This window comes from Vulpes lagopus, chromosome 2, assembly GCF_018345385.1.
Source record: "Vulpes lagopus strain Blue_001 chromosome 2, ASM1834538v1, whole genome shotgun sequence".
Lineage (NCBI taxonomy): Eukaryota > Metazoa > Chordata > Mammalia > Carnivora > Canidae > Vulpes > Vulpes lagopus.
The window spans coordinates 145,758,031-145,774,709 of NC_054825.1; the positions used below are offsets into that span (position 1 = coordinate 145,758,031).

The 16,679-nt window shown below is 42.0% G+C and overlaps 1 long non-coding RNA gene across 1 annotated transcript in view; it reads left to right on the forward strand.

Moving 5' to 3' along the window:
• The window catches only part of LOC121485835, a 96,502-nt gene that overhangs the window by 56,913 nt on the left and 22,910 nt on the right, over positions 1 to 16,679 (forward strand). The gene's annotated exons all lie outside the window — the stretch shown is intronic.

The following is a 16,679-nucleotide window of genomic DNA, read 5'->3' on the forward strand; positions in this document are numbered from 1 at the left end:
TTGTATAAGGAATCAAATAACTTATAGCTATTGGTTCATAGGTCTTCTAAATTTCTTTTAATCTATAGATCCCTCCTCCTTTTGTTCCCCCCCCCCCCGAAACTTTTTTTTTTTCCTGGAAACTTTTTTATTGGAGAACCTGGCTTGTTTATTCTGTACAAGGATGTACTTTGACAATGTGAAGGTATCAAGAATTTCCCTTCTCCTTCATATTTCTTGTATATTGGTAGTTAATCTAGAGGCTTGCCTAAATTTGTGTTTTTATTTTGTTTTGTGTTTGGCAAGACTCTTCCTCCTTGGTGTTGTGTGTTTACATAAGGAGGTATATAACGTCTAGTTGTCTGTCTTTTTGTGAAATCAGCAGTTTTGGGTGAGCATTATCTAAATACATTATTTCCTTAAAGTATGTTAACTGATAATAGTCAAAGTATGTCCTCTTTAACATCTTTAAAGTGACTATTATTAGTTAACATACTTTTTAATCATTTGATAAATTTACTAATGATAAAGAAATTTTATCACTTCTTTTTCATTATTAGTTAAACTCCTCTATACAATCTTCTCTAAATACTTCTTGTTACCCTGAGTTTCAGTTCATGTAGCAGAGTTAGGATAAATGATGGGCTCTTTGTTTTTGTTCACCAGTTTTCAAAATAATGTGGTGGATACATATGCCTATCATCTTACCCTGGCACCTCCAGGGTGATCACTGAGGTATTTTGCAGTATTAGTATGAAATCACAGATTTTAACAAGTTTGACTTATTTTAACTGTAATAATTTTAATTAATAGCCTTATTCTTGCTCAAATTGTCCTTTCTTGGACAATGGAAAAATATTCAGGTTGGCACTGAAGTCATACTGACATGATAATATTCTCTGGTCTCTATGAAAGTTATTCCAGGTTCGTTGTGAATATTTCCTGGAGAGATCTGGAGTTAGCTAAGTCTACAAAGAATCATGATTTATTTTGGTGCAAAGTGATATTTATGCATTAAAAAAAACAAAACAAAAAGATGCTAGTTGCTTATTTGATGGAATTTCATCATTGTTTCTTGGCACTTTTGGTCAACAATGTATTTCTGGTTTCTTTATTTTTGCCTTTGGTATTTTACAGTTACACTGTGGTGTGTCCCAGGGTCCGGCTTTGAATACGTCCTTCCTATTTTGTCCTTCTGAAGCACCAATGACATGTATGTTAGACTTTCTCACTCTTTAAATCCTATTCTTACCCCCAAGTTTCATACTTTTAATCTCTTTCTCTATGCTCCTCTCTAAATAATTTATTCTGATCTGTATTCCAATTTGTTCATGTTCTTTTTATCTGCATTTAACTTGTATTGTTCCCTTAAGTTTTAAAAAAATTTTATTGACTACATTTACATTTTTAGAAATTCTTTTTTGTCAATTTTTCAGTTCAGCTTGTTCATTTTCATAGTTGTTCTTTTCATATTTTTTCTTTCAAGTTTTAATTTTTTTTTAAAAACTGAGAGGCACTAACAGAGAATTCCATTATCTAAAACCCTGGGAGTCTCCTCTTGCTATGTGCTCCCCTAAAGAGGGTGTGAATGTACATTTACCAGTCACTAGAGAGGTATATGACTCACCAGAAACCACTTTGATTTTTATTTTTCAGCTGAAGGCTTCCTAAGTCATGTAGGTCATATGAATTTGAAATTCTAACTCATGCCTAACCATATGAGGACATCCTTGTGATTATAAATTCTTAGGGGTGATTTTTTTCTCCCCCACTGGGACCTAGACTGAAACCAAGAAGTTTCCTGGTTGTTGCCTTGTGCTACCAGGCAAGGTTAAAGCTCTTTAGAGATCTTGGCTTTATGCAGAAATTTCATTTTCAATTCTCCACTTTGCAGGGACACAAAGCCATTAAAAAACAAGACCCTAAGTAACTGAAACCCTTCTTCCCCAAGCTCCCAGTATAAATTTCCTAATCCCTCTGGTTGTCAATTTCCTGTTTACTTTTGGCCACTGATAATTTCCTTGATTTTTAAAAATTTACTTACTACTATTTTATGTGTGTGTGTGAGAACTATCCAGTTAAGAGAATGTTTTTATAGTTTAACTAAAATTTCTATGTGTTCTGTATTAAAAGAGTTTTCTGTCTACATCATTTGGGAAAATGCCAGGCATAGAAATCCACAGTCCAATCCTACTTTTTCCAGTAACCTCATCTGAATCCCTACTCTTGTAAATGTCTAAATTCACAAGCTAGTCAAAACACTCAGCCTCTGACTGGAAAAATACTGGTGTGTCATGTGGATCAGATATTCTGATGGATGGTTGATAACATCATTAAACATTATGATTCCTCTGGAGAAAATAATTACAGGGATTCTTGATGAAAATGGTGGTTCTCAAAACATTTATATGATTAATGGCATATCAGTACCCGACTTCAACAGACACAGGTCCCAAATTGACTTCTTTGTAACCACCTTTGTTCCTAGTTCGGTGGTTCTCATATGTTATTCCCAGAGAATGCTAGTTCTCAGTGGCCAGAACCAAAATGTTCTACCACCGATATATGATAATGGACCTCTAATTTTCAGAAAACTCTTTAGATAATGATGATCAATTTTCTCAATCAAAAAAAAATTTCCCACAGTGGATTTCTAATTTTTGTGTACCCAGAATTACTTTTTGGCTATTACTTAAAAATGGATGAGGGCAGCCCAGGTGGCTCAGCGGTTTAGCGCCTGCCTTCAGCCCAGTGTGTGATCCTGGAGACCCAGGATCGAGTCCCACATCGGGCTCCCTGCATGGAGCCTGCTTCTCCCTCTGCCTGTGTCTCTGCCTCTCTCTCTGTCTCTGTGTCTCTCATGAATAAATAAATAAAATTTTTAAAAAAATAAATAACAATGAATAAAATAAAAATGGATGAATTAGTAGGAGATTTAGAGTAGCCAAACACCCCATAAGCTTAATTTCTTAAAGATATTGTAAATGCTCTTATCAATGAAGATGCAGAGACTTGCAAATAATTTATGTAATCAAGTCTTCATTGCTGGAAGTAAACTTTCCTATGAACCGGAGTGTTTCCATCTCTTTAAGGCCCTTCCCAGCTCTCAAATTCCATTAATCTATTTTCAGCTTACCTGATAACTTTGCTAAAGTTATTTTATGAGAAAATTAGACCTATCAATATTTCATAGCATTCTGCAAAGGGCAGTGTTCTTTCTATGTGTTCTGACCCTTAAGAAAGGTAAGAAACAGTATCCCAGAACAAAGTGTTTCAAAATTTGTTGTCACCAGTTATATGATATTGCAAACAATCACGTTTGAAATATACCCCCATCCTATTTACAAGTTGTTCATCCATGTCATCTAGTTTCAAAGCATTCTCTCAATTAAGGAAGCCCAGACTGGCATCCAAAAAAGCCATTCAAAAAATAACTCAAGATATTTACTTGTCTTTTGAGAACACATTAGAATGCATAGCTCTCAAAATTCCTCTTTTATCTCGCACCCACTTTCGACATATACTGCAGCGACACCCACGCCTCTTCCCTCAATGCTCCTTGGACTACTCTCACACCCTAATGCAAGTCCGTTTCTCCCTCCGTCCATCTTACCCATTTTGCAGCACAGAAATCTAACATATTGGACCACCTGGCCAGTTGAGAACTACCTCAGTGGTTGAAAGAAGAAATGAAGCAGATAGAACCAGAATCCTCTTCATTGTAAGATCTGGAACATGTACACACTTTATCTTTTTCTTCTGACACACATGTGTGAACAGGGCTGAAAAGAGCTATACATGTTTATAGTAAGAACCATGTGAAGTTTCCTGTGCTACTTAAACTCTCTGGGTATCTGTTTCCTCATCTGATGAAACTAGTATCTATTTCCTAATGTAGTCTTGAGGTTAAATGAGGTCATAGTTGCAAAGCATTTATGAATAATGCCTGGTACATGGTAAGCACTCAAAGTGTTAGTGGTTATTATCACTTGATGGTGGTAATAATCCTACATGTAGCAGATAGTAATGTCATAAAGACACAACTTATACTGCTTTATAGGGGTGATCTACAGTACACCTTAAACAAAGCCTGGGGTAATCACATAACTAAATGTTAGAATAATAATGTTGGTAATGGGAGATGTAACAAAATTTTATACTTTCCTCTTTAAGTACTTTTAAATTCAAGTTGTGATAAAGCCATGATAGTTTTGCCTATCAGTTGAAACATTGGTATTATTATCTTCCTACCTAGTTTGGTAACAACCAGCTTGTACCGAGTGTTTATGGTATATTGGCACCCTAGTAAAAATATGTATTACTTAATTTAACTACTAACAAGGGTTAAGATAAGGGTTATTATTACCTTCATTTTCCAGGTGGGAAATGGACCTTTTAGAGAAGTTCCTTAAGGGTGCTGAAGATATTTATCTTTCTTGGTGTGTCTATTGCCTATCCTGGTATATCCCATAGCCTGGAACTTAATAAAGATTTGTCGGATGGATGAAAGAAATAGTTGAAATGAAGTAGACTTCATTTTGGTCCTGGACCTTATATCCAAAATCAGTTTTCAAAATCAGTTATAAAAGTAGACACAACCATACTTTAGGAACAAACCAATTTCCCCAGACTATGTTAGGAAGGAAATGGAGGATGAAAATGTGAAACAAGGTGAGCATGTTGATTGAAGAAACTGTAAAATGTGCAGATATTAGGATTGCCAAGGTTTTCAGGGGTTTTATGGCAGATGGCTAGGATCGCAGAGGAAACAGTTCCAATTTATGACCACCAGTAGAGTTACAATCTAAGATGCCATCCTGCTTGCTTCTTGCCATTTATATTTCAAGGACCAGTACTTGTTAAGTGGCCTGGGCTCACAGAGTTGCTGAAATAGAAGCTGAAGTGCAGGCTGCCCATTAGCATGTAGAGTTACTGTAGTAATCTAAGGACCACAGTCTTGGGAGAAGGGTAGGTTCGGGAAACTGGGCAAGCTACCCACCCACTAGGGCTTTCCCAGTGCAGGTTGATGGTGTCTCTTCCTCATTACCCATAGGGTGATATGCAACAGCTCAGTGGTTCTCAGGATTGTCATGACACTACTGTTTGTTCTTGGTGAGCTAGAAATTATACCTAACTTGACATGTTCTGCAGGCTGCTATAATATGCAGAGCAGCAAATCATCCACTGCCAGATTCCTTTAGAGAAATGCATCCTCTTTCCTTGAGGAGCCTCTATAACAGTGGTTCTCAAAGCATGCCTGAAGCACCAGCATCAGCATCACCTGGGATCTGAGGTCAAGGGAATTGAATTGGACAAGAAAGCCATATTTGGATGGGAGGCAGGGAGAGGGGGTATGTTGTGAAGAGTTTATTGCCTAGCTCGTGTTTTTTCAGTTTGAGTATATACATGGATGGCCCTAGACCAGTAGAAAAATTCTCAAAATTGCAATTTATTGCTGAGGTTCCAGATTTAAATGAGAGGGAATGAGGTCACAAACTTGGGTGACCCTTTAAACAGATCAGTAATAACTGATTTTACATTGAAAGGCTTGATAGGAAAAGATCTGCTACTCTCTAAGTATTTTACAGGGCTGTTGGAGAGACTGAAAATGAGATGATTTGTATGAAGGTATTCTGAAGCCATGAAACACTATGAAAATGTTAGTGCAAGGTGATTGAAAATTTTAGCAAGAAACTGGTTAAGGCAAAAGAGAATTAGGAGTCCTGATACAGATTATGAAAAATGGACTAGAGATCTTCATTGATTTCTTCATTTCACAGTATTTATTAGGTGCCAAATACATACACGCGCACACACATACACACACACACACACACACATACACACATGCACACACACCCAAGGACTGTGCCAGAAGCTGGAAATAAAATGTCAGACAAAAACAGACTTAGTCCTTGCTTTCATGACGTTCAAATCTAACAGGGGAAATATTTATCAAATAATTACATAAGTGAATGACTAATTACTAAACCTAAGAATAGAATTCTGAAGCAAAATATATTTCTGTGACAGCACCTAACACAGAATCTATCCTAGATTAATGGAATGAGGGAGTGAAGAGGAAAAGAGTTTTAGGGAGGACTCTCCTAAGAAAGTTCTGCACCAACTGCGACCTGAAGGATGATTAGACATAAATTAGGTGGGAGGACAAAGTGTCATGAAGGAAAGTCCTATGGACAGAGGGGAGAGTATAGAAAGGCCCTGGTCAGGAAAGCCCTGACCTGATGTATATGAAGAACTGAACTCAGGCCAGTGTGTATTGAAGAACATAAGGGTAAGTAAGAGTGGGGCGAAGGAAGCTAATAAGGTAAACACCAGCCACACAGGATGTTGTAAAGCCTGTGGCTATCAAGGAGACTGAGTTCAACTGCTAGAGCCAGAAATCCAGCAATAGTGAGTTTAATCCACTGAGGATTTTGTTCTCTCACATAGAAGCCCAGAAGTAGACCATCAAGTCTTACATGGTATGGTGGCTCTACGAAGTCACCAGGACACAAGCTTCCTTCACCTTACCATTCCTAATTCTAGCATCTATCCTCAAGATCTCAAAATGGTTGCTGGAGCTTGAGCCATCATATCCACATTTCAGGCATGAAGATTTACAAGTCCTTTTAAAGGACTTTCCTAGCTACTCCATTTAACAGCTTCTGCTTACATCTTATAGGTTATATTCCTCTTTCTATAGGAGGTTAAAAGTATCTTGTGTGTGAGAGAGAGAAAGATACAATGCCATCCCAACATTATCAGATCTTTGTAAAGGGGGGGAAATGGATACTATGGAAAAGTAGTCTTTGCCATACCATATCAGGATTTTGGTTACTTTCTTGGGATCAATAGGAAGTCACTGACACATTTTCTCAAAGAACATGACATGATTGGCTGCAGTGGCAAAAGGAACTGGGCTGAGTTAGCAGAACAAATGGGGAAGAAGTCCAGGAAAACATATCATGATGGCAGCATAGGAATGGGATTGTTTTGAGAGATATTTCTGAAATGGAAGAGGAAGTAGGTCTTGGTGATAAATTAGCTATGGTGAATGAGGGAGAGGAAGACATAGAGGATGATACACACAGGATGGATTATGGTACCATTCCTTGGGACAGCATATAAAGGAAGAGGAGCAGATTGCTGGGAAAGATCATGAACTTGGTCTTAGACATTTTCATGAGGAATGCCTTCCAAATGGAGATGTAATAGGTAGTTGGGCATGTAGGTCTGGATGACAGAGGAGCAGTCTGTTATGGGACATATAAGTGGGTTTCCACTGACATGGAGAGGATAATTGAAACCATAACTGATAATAATTTCAGAAGAAAATTCCACAGCTAATGAAAGGGGGAGGAGAATGAGCTGGAAACAGACAAAATAGGAGCAGAGAGGTGAGAGGGAAACCAAGATGCGAGATCCCAGAGCCAAGGAAGTCCGAAAAGAGAGGCCACCACATCCAATGCTGGTGAGATGTCAATGAGATGAAACTGAAAACGTCTTTTGGATTTACAACATGGAGAATGTGAGTGGTTTGAGGACTCCTGGAAGATTGTTTGGGCTGGAAATCAGGTTATAATGCACAGAGGAGTGAATTGGGTCTGAAAAATGGCAGCAATGAATGCATAATTTGTTAAAAGGCTGATTCTGAAAGGAGGGGGAAAGTGGAGTAGGGACCAGAGTGGGGGGAGGTTATTTTCTAACATGGAGGCACTGAGAGGGGGTCAGATACTGGATTGGAAGGACCTAGTTGAGAGCAGAGAAGGGATCATTGATACATCTTCCCAAGGAAGGTGGGAGAGTATGGGATCCAAAGCAGAGGTCATGTGGTGATCCTAATGAGGTTGAAGAGAAGGTGTGGTAAAAAGTGGAAGATGGATAGGGATTTGGGTCAGAAAGTAGGGTGCTACAGCTCAGGATGGACCACATCTTGTCCTCATCCACCTCAAGGTAGATCACCTTGCAGGATGGGAAGTCATGAAAGCATTATAATTTTTAGGAAAATTGCAGATCACGTTAAAGATGTCATAAGAGGGGATTCCCGGGTGGCTCAGCAGTTTAGTACCTGCCTTTGGCTCAAGGCGTGATCTTGGAGTCCTGGGATCAAGTCCCACATCGGGCTCCCTGCATGGAGCCTGCTTCTCCCTCTGCCTCTCTCTATCTCTTATGAATAAATAAATAATAAAACAATTCTTTAAAAAAAAAGATGTTATACGATGTTAAGCACATCTACTTCAATCTTCTGGGTCAGGTGTTTAGGTAAATGAGGCCTCAATAAACTACCACACTTGGACTTAGGGTTTATTGAAACTTTATAATATCTTGTAATCCTTAGAACATCCCTGCGAGGTGGATGCTACCGTCATCCCAACTTCAGAGACCAGGAAGCTGAGGTTTCCAGGGGTTAAGCATCTGGTCTGAGATGAAATGCTCTCTGGTAAGGACAGGATTCAAGGTGTCACCTGCCCCCCATGTGGTCCTAACTGCCACACTGGGCTCCAAGCCTCCCCAGAGAAGGTGCTGACTGACACATCAGCTCAAAGCCAGTCTGAGCAGGCAGGCGGGTGTCCTCCCACTGAAGATGAACTCCTGCCTTTGTGGCCAGAAGGTGATCATGACATCATCCCCTAGGGAAAGGTTTTCTCCTCCCAAAGTGTCACAGAGGGAATGGGAATGATTATGAAATGTAAGGGGGAGAGAAATCAAGAGAAATGAAACAAGAAATGCCACCCAAAAAGAGAACAAGTTTATTTAAAGTTAATCTACACAAACAGAAGGACAAGTGTTGATACGAGCATAAAAATGCTCAGGCGAATGTGTAGCACGTGGGACTGCCAAGCTGCTGCTCTGGGATTTCCAGGCTTCTGCTGAGTCGCCTGAGGGCAAATATCTGCTGGGCCTGAAAGGCAATGTCTCCTTCTGCTTCACACACAAAGCACTTGCCTTCCTTCTGCCCAGTGCTCTCTTCCAGAGAGGTCTGCTGGTGTCAAGGCAATGCCACAAGCAACCAAGACACATCAGGAACTCTGTGCATTGGTCTCGGGCAGCCTCCTGGACACAAAATGGCTGCTCAGGTTTTTTGAATTTTTTCTTTTAACCAAGAGAAGAGTCTTTGGTCATTTTTAACAGACTGAGTGACATTGGTCCTGTGGCTTCAGGTTATCAGGATGTACGCTTGAATTCACTTACTTCCTCTTCTTTAACCTCCAGTGACTCTGGCCAGCAAAATGGAGGGTGGGATCACTACCATCTGTCTGCTTGGGGCTAGGCCCTGGGCTCTCCTGGGAAACACCAGGATTGTTGTTTTTCTCAAGAAAAAGGAAGCCTCGAGGGTGGGGAGTGTCCATCACTACTTCTGGAAATCTGAGACTTGCTTTTTAGCTTTTCTTCCCTCCTTCCTCTCCATTCGAAAAGAAAAACCTCCCCCAACCCTATAAATCCTGAAGAAAGGTAATGACATTTGTGTTAACTTTCCTTTTGGAGGCTGAATCAGGAAGACTTGTGACTATTCAGTGTCCTTTTGTGAGGGGGATGGGGGGGGGGCATGACTTTGGGATTAGGAAAACCTAGAAATTGAAGGCAAGTAATAGTAAATGACACTGACTGCCTTACCCCACCTCCAAAAGCTCTTTCTGGGACTCTCAACCAAAGGGATACACAATATAATATTCCTTCAATGTCACTGAGGCATAATCTTGTAAAGCAGATTATCTCTGCCTTAATTGGGGTTCTTAATTTGGATTATTGGGGAAACAGCTGGATCCAGGGAAGGTGATGCTTCTGATTCTTGCCTTACAACTTTTTAGTGACTTTCAGTTCATTGATTTCACTAACCTTTACCAAGGGCCTTAAAATCTCTGTCTAGGATATTGAACTTTAATGGAAATGGGTGAGGTTGATAGAAGAAGATCAGGAATACGTAGTAGCCATAACTGTAAATGTAATAATAATATTCCTCATAGCCTATAATTCTTTCCCAGCTCCTGGGCTCAACACTTTTTAGGAATTACCTCATTTAAATATTTTCAATAACTGGGCACTTGGGTGGCTCAGTGGTTGAGCTTCTGCCTTTGGCTCAGGTCATGATCCTGGGGTCCTGGGATCGAGTCCCACATCTGGCTCCCCGCATGGAGCCTGCTTCTCCCTCTGCCTGTGTCTCTGCCTCTCTCCCTCTGTTTCTCTCATGAATAAATAAATAAAATATTTAAAAATAAATAATTTCAATAACCTTTTAAGGTGGATGCTATTATCTTTTCTTTCTGCTCAGATATGGTTTTAGAGTTGGTGAAGAACTCTGTTGTAGGAAGAACTCCCAATCGGGACTCTGAGTCCTGACAACTAGGCTTCCCTGCTCCTGGGGAGATGTCACTCCCGAGGTGCGGAAGCCAGTGGATCTTACAGGGAGAAACAATGACAAGGCTACTGCCCCTGAATCAGAGCTGGACAGAATTTTGGATCCCATCCTTCACCCCTCCAGCCTTTAAACATGTAATTATGATCTGCCCTGAAATGAGAACTCAGCAGTTTAAGGCTTCTAGAATCCAGAAGGCTGTGTGGCTTCATTTGCCCTTCTCCTCTATGGGGTCATCCCCAAGCACTCCATCCTCTGTAATATCCCCTCCTGCTTCCTGCAGTATTTCCAAGGAATAAAGCTCAATGAAGACATTTCTTACAGTGTTTTTACAGCGTGTTTATATAATCACTTTGTTTGATCTGCACTGAGCCTTGTGAAGTGGACCAGGGCATATGTTATATTTTCATTTTTTTATTATCCCTTTCCTATAAACTAGGAAATTGGGTCCCCAAAGGGTGAGCTGTCTTACCCAGGGCACTGAGCTAGTGTGGTGTGGAGCTGGGACCCCAGCTCAGGACCGTAAGCCACAAGCCCTGCTTTATTCTAGGACACCCAGCCCCTCCCTGCAGCATCAGGAGATGTTTCTCCAGAGCCTTCTAGGTACAGGCTGTTGGGCAGGGCACTCTGGATAGGGAGCAGATAGAGTATCCTCCCCAGGAAGGATTACGGTTCCCTTTGGGAGATGGCCCTTATTCTCATCCAATCAGTGACCACACAAAGAACTCATTGTTTTTTGAGAACGTTCAGAGCTACATTACAGGCACACTTGGTTCGATTTTACCGTGCCCCCTGCCCGGGGGTCTGTGCGCTGCCCACAGCAGGTGTGCAATACATGTTGGTGTCAGCGAAGCCAGTGTTAGGGACTCACAGGGCTGGTATGGTGGAAGGAGCATACTCTGAAATCAGACTGGTCTGCATTCAAGTCCTGCCTCTGAACCTTCTGGTCCGAGTAATTCTCTGGGCAGGTGTCTGACTGAGTGGAAGATCATAGTCCCTACGTCCCAGGGGGAGGAGGAGAACCAAGGTCACGCAGGTATGGTCCTGATCGCAGGGCACAAAGGGAGGAAGCTCTCTCTATACCGTTCTTGTTCTTTGGGCGTCTACCCTCTCACCTTCCTAGCTGTCAGCCCCTCTGCCGTGAGCCTGCCAAGCTTCCCCTGTGTATTTCAACACGCTTCTGCTGAATCTGTCCTCGTAGGCGGTTCTCTTTTATCTTCATTCAGGCGAGGAGCACGATCACATCCAAAACCATAGTTCAACCAAGTGCAACTTAGCACACTGCAACTTCCCCAGCTGTGGGGATGCATATCAATAGGATCCACCTGAGATCCTCTAGGCAGGTGTCCACCACACCCCCCACCAAGTTCACCAAAAACACAGGTTAAATTTGGAACAGGAGCTTCTGAACCAGAACCCCCTTTTAGCTATTTGTGGCACCCTCACGGGAAGTGCAGTTGCTGGGGAGCTTCATTTTGTTGTTATAGGTGCTTCCAACAGGACCAGCAACCACCAGAAACCAAATCATTATGATTCAAAGGACTCCCAGACCCTCCTTGGGGGAGACCAAAGGCATTCGCTCCCCCCCAAGAGCTGGTTTCCCCCTTCCTGTGTGCCAGTGTTGGACAGGACTGCTCCCAGAGCCAGGCAGCTGTGCCACAAGATGCCTCCAAAGCCAGATGATTCCAGCTCAATTCATCAAATCTGCCTGCTTGTTGTCCTCAAAGCAGTCCTTAGAAAAAGGAAATGCTATCTATGTTAAAACAGGGCCTCTGGAAAAATAAGAGAAAAATGGAAAGGGAGGCAAACCATAAGAGACTCTTAACTCTAGGGAGAAACTAAGGGTTGCCGGAGGGGTGGGGAGTAGGAGATGGGGTACCCGGATGATGGGCATTAAGGACAACACAGATGTCATGAGCACTGATGTCATAATATGCAACTGATAAACCACTGAATCCCACCCCTGAATGTATAATATATGGTACATTAATGAAATTGAATCTAAACAAATTTATTTATTTATTTATTTATTTATTTATTATTATTATTATTTTTTAATGGGGACTCTGTTGAAGAAAAGCAAACAGTTCCACTGTAGCTCAGTGAACTCCGCCATTCCTGCACTCATAATGGAATATGCAGCAAGCAATTCTTCCAGGCTCACGACCCGGGACTCTGTTGTTTTATGTGTCACAATAAATGGCCATGACTTACAGAGCCACCTCCCATCTGCATCTTCCCAGACCCAGAAGTGAGCTCCCTCCCAATTCTTTAGCATTATTTCCCTCTCTCTGCTCCACTGCACAGAAATGGCATGGGCAGAAGTGTCTATTCCTACTGCGAGGTACATACTTAGCACAAAATGCCTTAAAATTAATTACACAGCAGCATGAGCTGTACCTGGAACATGTCCAGGTAAGCCTCTTGAGTGTTTATTGTTTTACCTTGGCCTATTACTTTTCTCATTTCTAAACCTACCTATAGCCAACTTTGAACTCTTAGTATAAGCCAAGCTCTGCACCGAGGTTGACTTGCATTATCTTGTTTAAGCCCAACAAAGATCCTATAAAGTAGTTACCACTATTATGTACATTTGAATGTTAAGAAAAGCAAGGGAAATTAACTAGAACTCATGCTGCTCAGCCCTTTGACACAGTGTCTTCCAGTTATGAGATGCTGTGAACTTTGTTCTCTTTAGAGGTGAATGTTCCTTGAGGATGGGGGCCAAGTCTTAAATTCTGTGCCAAGTTCATAGTTCAGTCCACACTGCCAGGTGAGTGTTTCACAAAGGCCGAAACCAGTACACTTCTCAACAAGAATTTATACAAAGCACGTCTCTATTTAGAGCCTCATGGCTTTTCAACTTAGTATCAAACCCTATGGAATAGACAAAGGAAGTACACAATCTATTTGAGGGAGTTTAGTTCATATGAAACAGAAAAATCAATTAAGTGTTAAACTAAAAATAAACGTATTGGCATCCAGAGAGAGGGGAGGTCTGGAAATCGTGGAGAGGTGATAGAATTTGGACTGGCTCTTAAAGAATGAGGTGATGTCAAAATGTAGAAAAGGGAGAGAGAAAGGGTGAATGTGTGTGAGAAAAGTCTTGGGGAGGCGGGAAATGGGGAGTCCGCCTGTACCAATAAAATATGTACATTGTAATTCCTCTTCATCATCAAGGCTGAGAATTCTAGAAACCTTACAGAGTCTCTTCTTTTGTTAAAAACAAGTATTTCTTAGCTCATCAAACAGATTTTTCTCTAACGCCTGGGATGGAAGTCAAAGGCCCCATGTAGGGTGTGTTCCGGAGATAGGAGGACTGTTTCTTTGCAGTTCTCGTTTTCACCCTATCCATCCTCTATGACCTCTGATTTTCTCTGAACTTAGTTTTAGAAAACTGGAGGAACGAAAGAATGAGAATACAACAACCCAAGGTATCTTGACTCTGCTGCCCCCCAGTTGTGCACGGTCATTGCAGATGGTGATGACACCCCATGATTCACCACGCCTCCTATGTATGACAGGTGATGTGCCGGGTATCTTACAGGTATGAACTCATTGAATCTTCACAGGAAGGGTAGTTCATTATCACCTCCCTTTTATAGAAGGCAAAATGGAGGTTCAGCGAGACAAGGGCTTTGTCCAAAGTCACGCTTGCTGGTCATTAGCGGAGCTGGAGCTCCAACCTCAGGGGCTGTCCATGGGATCTCTCAGTCTATGTTCGCAGACTGCTAAGAACTACTTCCCAAGTCACTGATCTTCCAGGGGTCTCAGTTTCCTCACTTGTAAAGTATTCATGGCGACAGTGATGGTGAAGAGTAGGAAGGAGTAACAGGGAATGCGAGTGAACCACCTAGCTGATGTGTGGACCTTGTGTGCACTCCTAGTTCTACCAGTGTCATCCCCGGAGACTTCAGTGCAAGTAAAATGATTAATTTTACCCCTTAGTTTTTGCCACTCAAAAACCATGCATGTTTACATTAGCTTGTCTCATAATGTGACTTTACACTTCTCTTAGGGTTTCATAAGCGGTCAGGAAGTAGGGTGGGTGGTGGACTCTTACATAGTCTCCTGTCTTTCTCAATCTCTATGATACCATCTACAGAAATGGACATTACCTTCTATTTTAGCTTCTCTCTCCTTCTCTTTTTCTCTTTTGCGTAGCTTTATAGGTCTCTTTGAAGGTGAAACTAGGAAAATACTTCCCCCAGAGGTGAGTCTATAGGTGATGAAATGTGTAACAAGGCTCTATTGTCCTTGGTGGCGGTGGGGAAGCCCACATGCCCTTAGCTCAGGCATTAAGTACTGTTCTACCAAATGCTTGCACACTGGGCAGGTGTTTGAGCAGGTGGGGTGGCCCTGGGGCAGTTGCCGAACAGGGTACACAAAAGGTTAGTGAATATAATTACACTTTCATAAAAATGAATGTTGGACTTTCTCCCCTGCTGCGTCTTAGCTACGGGGGCTAAAATAAATATTTTAATTAGTTTCAGCTTCCAAAAGTGTCTCAGCAGGCCAGACTTCCGAATCTGCCTCCCACAGGGAAAACACTTTCAAATCCCACCAGTTGGCAACAAATCCCTCCGAAACAAAACCCCAAAACCAAAAAACCACATTTCTAACTAAACAAGTAAGTACTTCTTAGATAGCTTCATTGTGCACTTGGCAGCTTGGAGTGACACAATCTTGAGCAAAAGCAGAACCTCCAGCTCTTTTGTCATTTACCATGAGCTGGAGAATGTCAACACTAAAGCACAACAGAGGTCCTGTAGCCCACCACCCCTTCATTTGATGCTTTTAGAAAAAACAGGTGCGACCCACGGAGTCCAGGGTACATAAGTAGATAAATAGTTCATAGTGGATCCAAGGTGAGGTTTTCTTTCCTTTTTCTACCCTCCCCCCCTTTTCTAAAGTGTTCACATGTTGTAATACTCATGCATGGCCATGTCAGCTTATGAGAGAGGTGCCAGTATTCCTATTTTGCACAGGAGGGATGGGGGCTGAGACCTGACTACGGGACTTGCTCAGTGTCAGGATGGGCAGGTGCTGGATCTGGAACCAAATGGTCTGACCAGCTGACTTCTAATTTCTGTGAAATGCCCCCAGGGCCACTTGAGAACAATCGAAGACAAAATGTAGCACAGACCTAAAGAAGAAAATGTTCTTAGAAAAAAACCTCTACAGTCTTTTAATGTAATGCCCTTTACTTTATTTTCATTCAGGCCACTACCTCTGGGGGGAGAAGGGGCTACATTTAGGAGGATAGTTGAGAATGATGGATGGACTGGAACGCACAGGGTAAAAAAAAGGGAAAAAGAGAGGTAAATGCCCTTCCAGCCCCACCCTGCAGGGAAACCTGGCAGATCGTTTAGGTCAATTATGCTTTTGGGAACTAACCCTCTACATTGTAAAGCGCCTCTAGGCCTCTTCGCTTTTTCAAAGACCTTTCCACTCTACCCTCCTGTTGACATAAGTGATCGCAGGGAGTTTATCAAGGCCAGTTTTAGAAAAGAGTAAGTTCATGGATTTCTGGGATAAAGAAAGAATTTTTATTTTCTTCTGTTGCTTCAGGTAGCATTCGTTGTACAAATACTCCTCTTTCTCAAATCCCAGTAAAGCTTAACTAAACTTTCAAAACAGATTGGGGTATGCTGTTTTAATTATAAAAGGCATCCTCACAAAATTGTTCAAAGCGGTGGACTTTTTCTTGGTATTCACTTATTTGTGTGAACCTATTTTGAGCACCACGCCAGACACTACGCTCCTGCTAGGTGTCCGGCGGGGAAGCGGCAGGCTCTGGAGGAAGCCCATATGAGATAAACAGATACGGTTCCCAACGGTTGTACCCGGAATGAGCGAGCGTAGCAGCGGGGAGAAGACAGGGGCTTGATTTGAAGACAGGGGCAGTCAGGGAAAGCACCTCCCAGGATAGGACATTTATGGTGAGACTCTTTTGATACACGGGGGCCAGCTAGGTAAAGCCCGGGGAAACGGGGTGGCACGAGAGAGGGCACACAGCCCTAGAACCGGGGGCAGTGTCTGCAGAGCCTGGGAGGTGGGGGAACGTCTGGCAAGCTTTCGTTGTTGTTTTTAAGATTTATTTATTTATTTTAGAGAAGAAGAGAGTGAGCATGAGCGGGAGGGGCAGAGGGAGGGGGAGAGGGAATCCCAAGCAGACTCCCCCAAGAGTTGAGCAAGGATCTGCCCCCAGGGCTCCATCCCAAGACCCTGAGATCACAACCGGGGCAGACGCCAAGAGTCAGATGCCCACCTGGACTGCACTAAAGCACCCTCCTTTGGCACATTTTTAAAAATTATTTTTAAAAATATTTTATTTATTCAC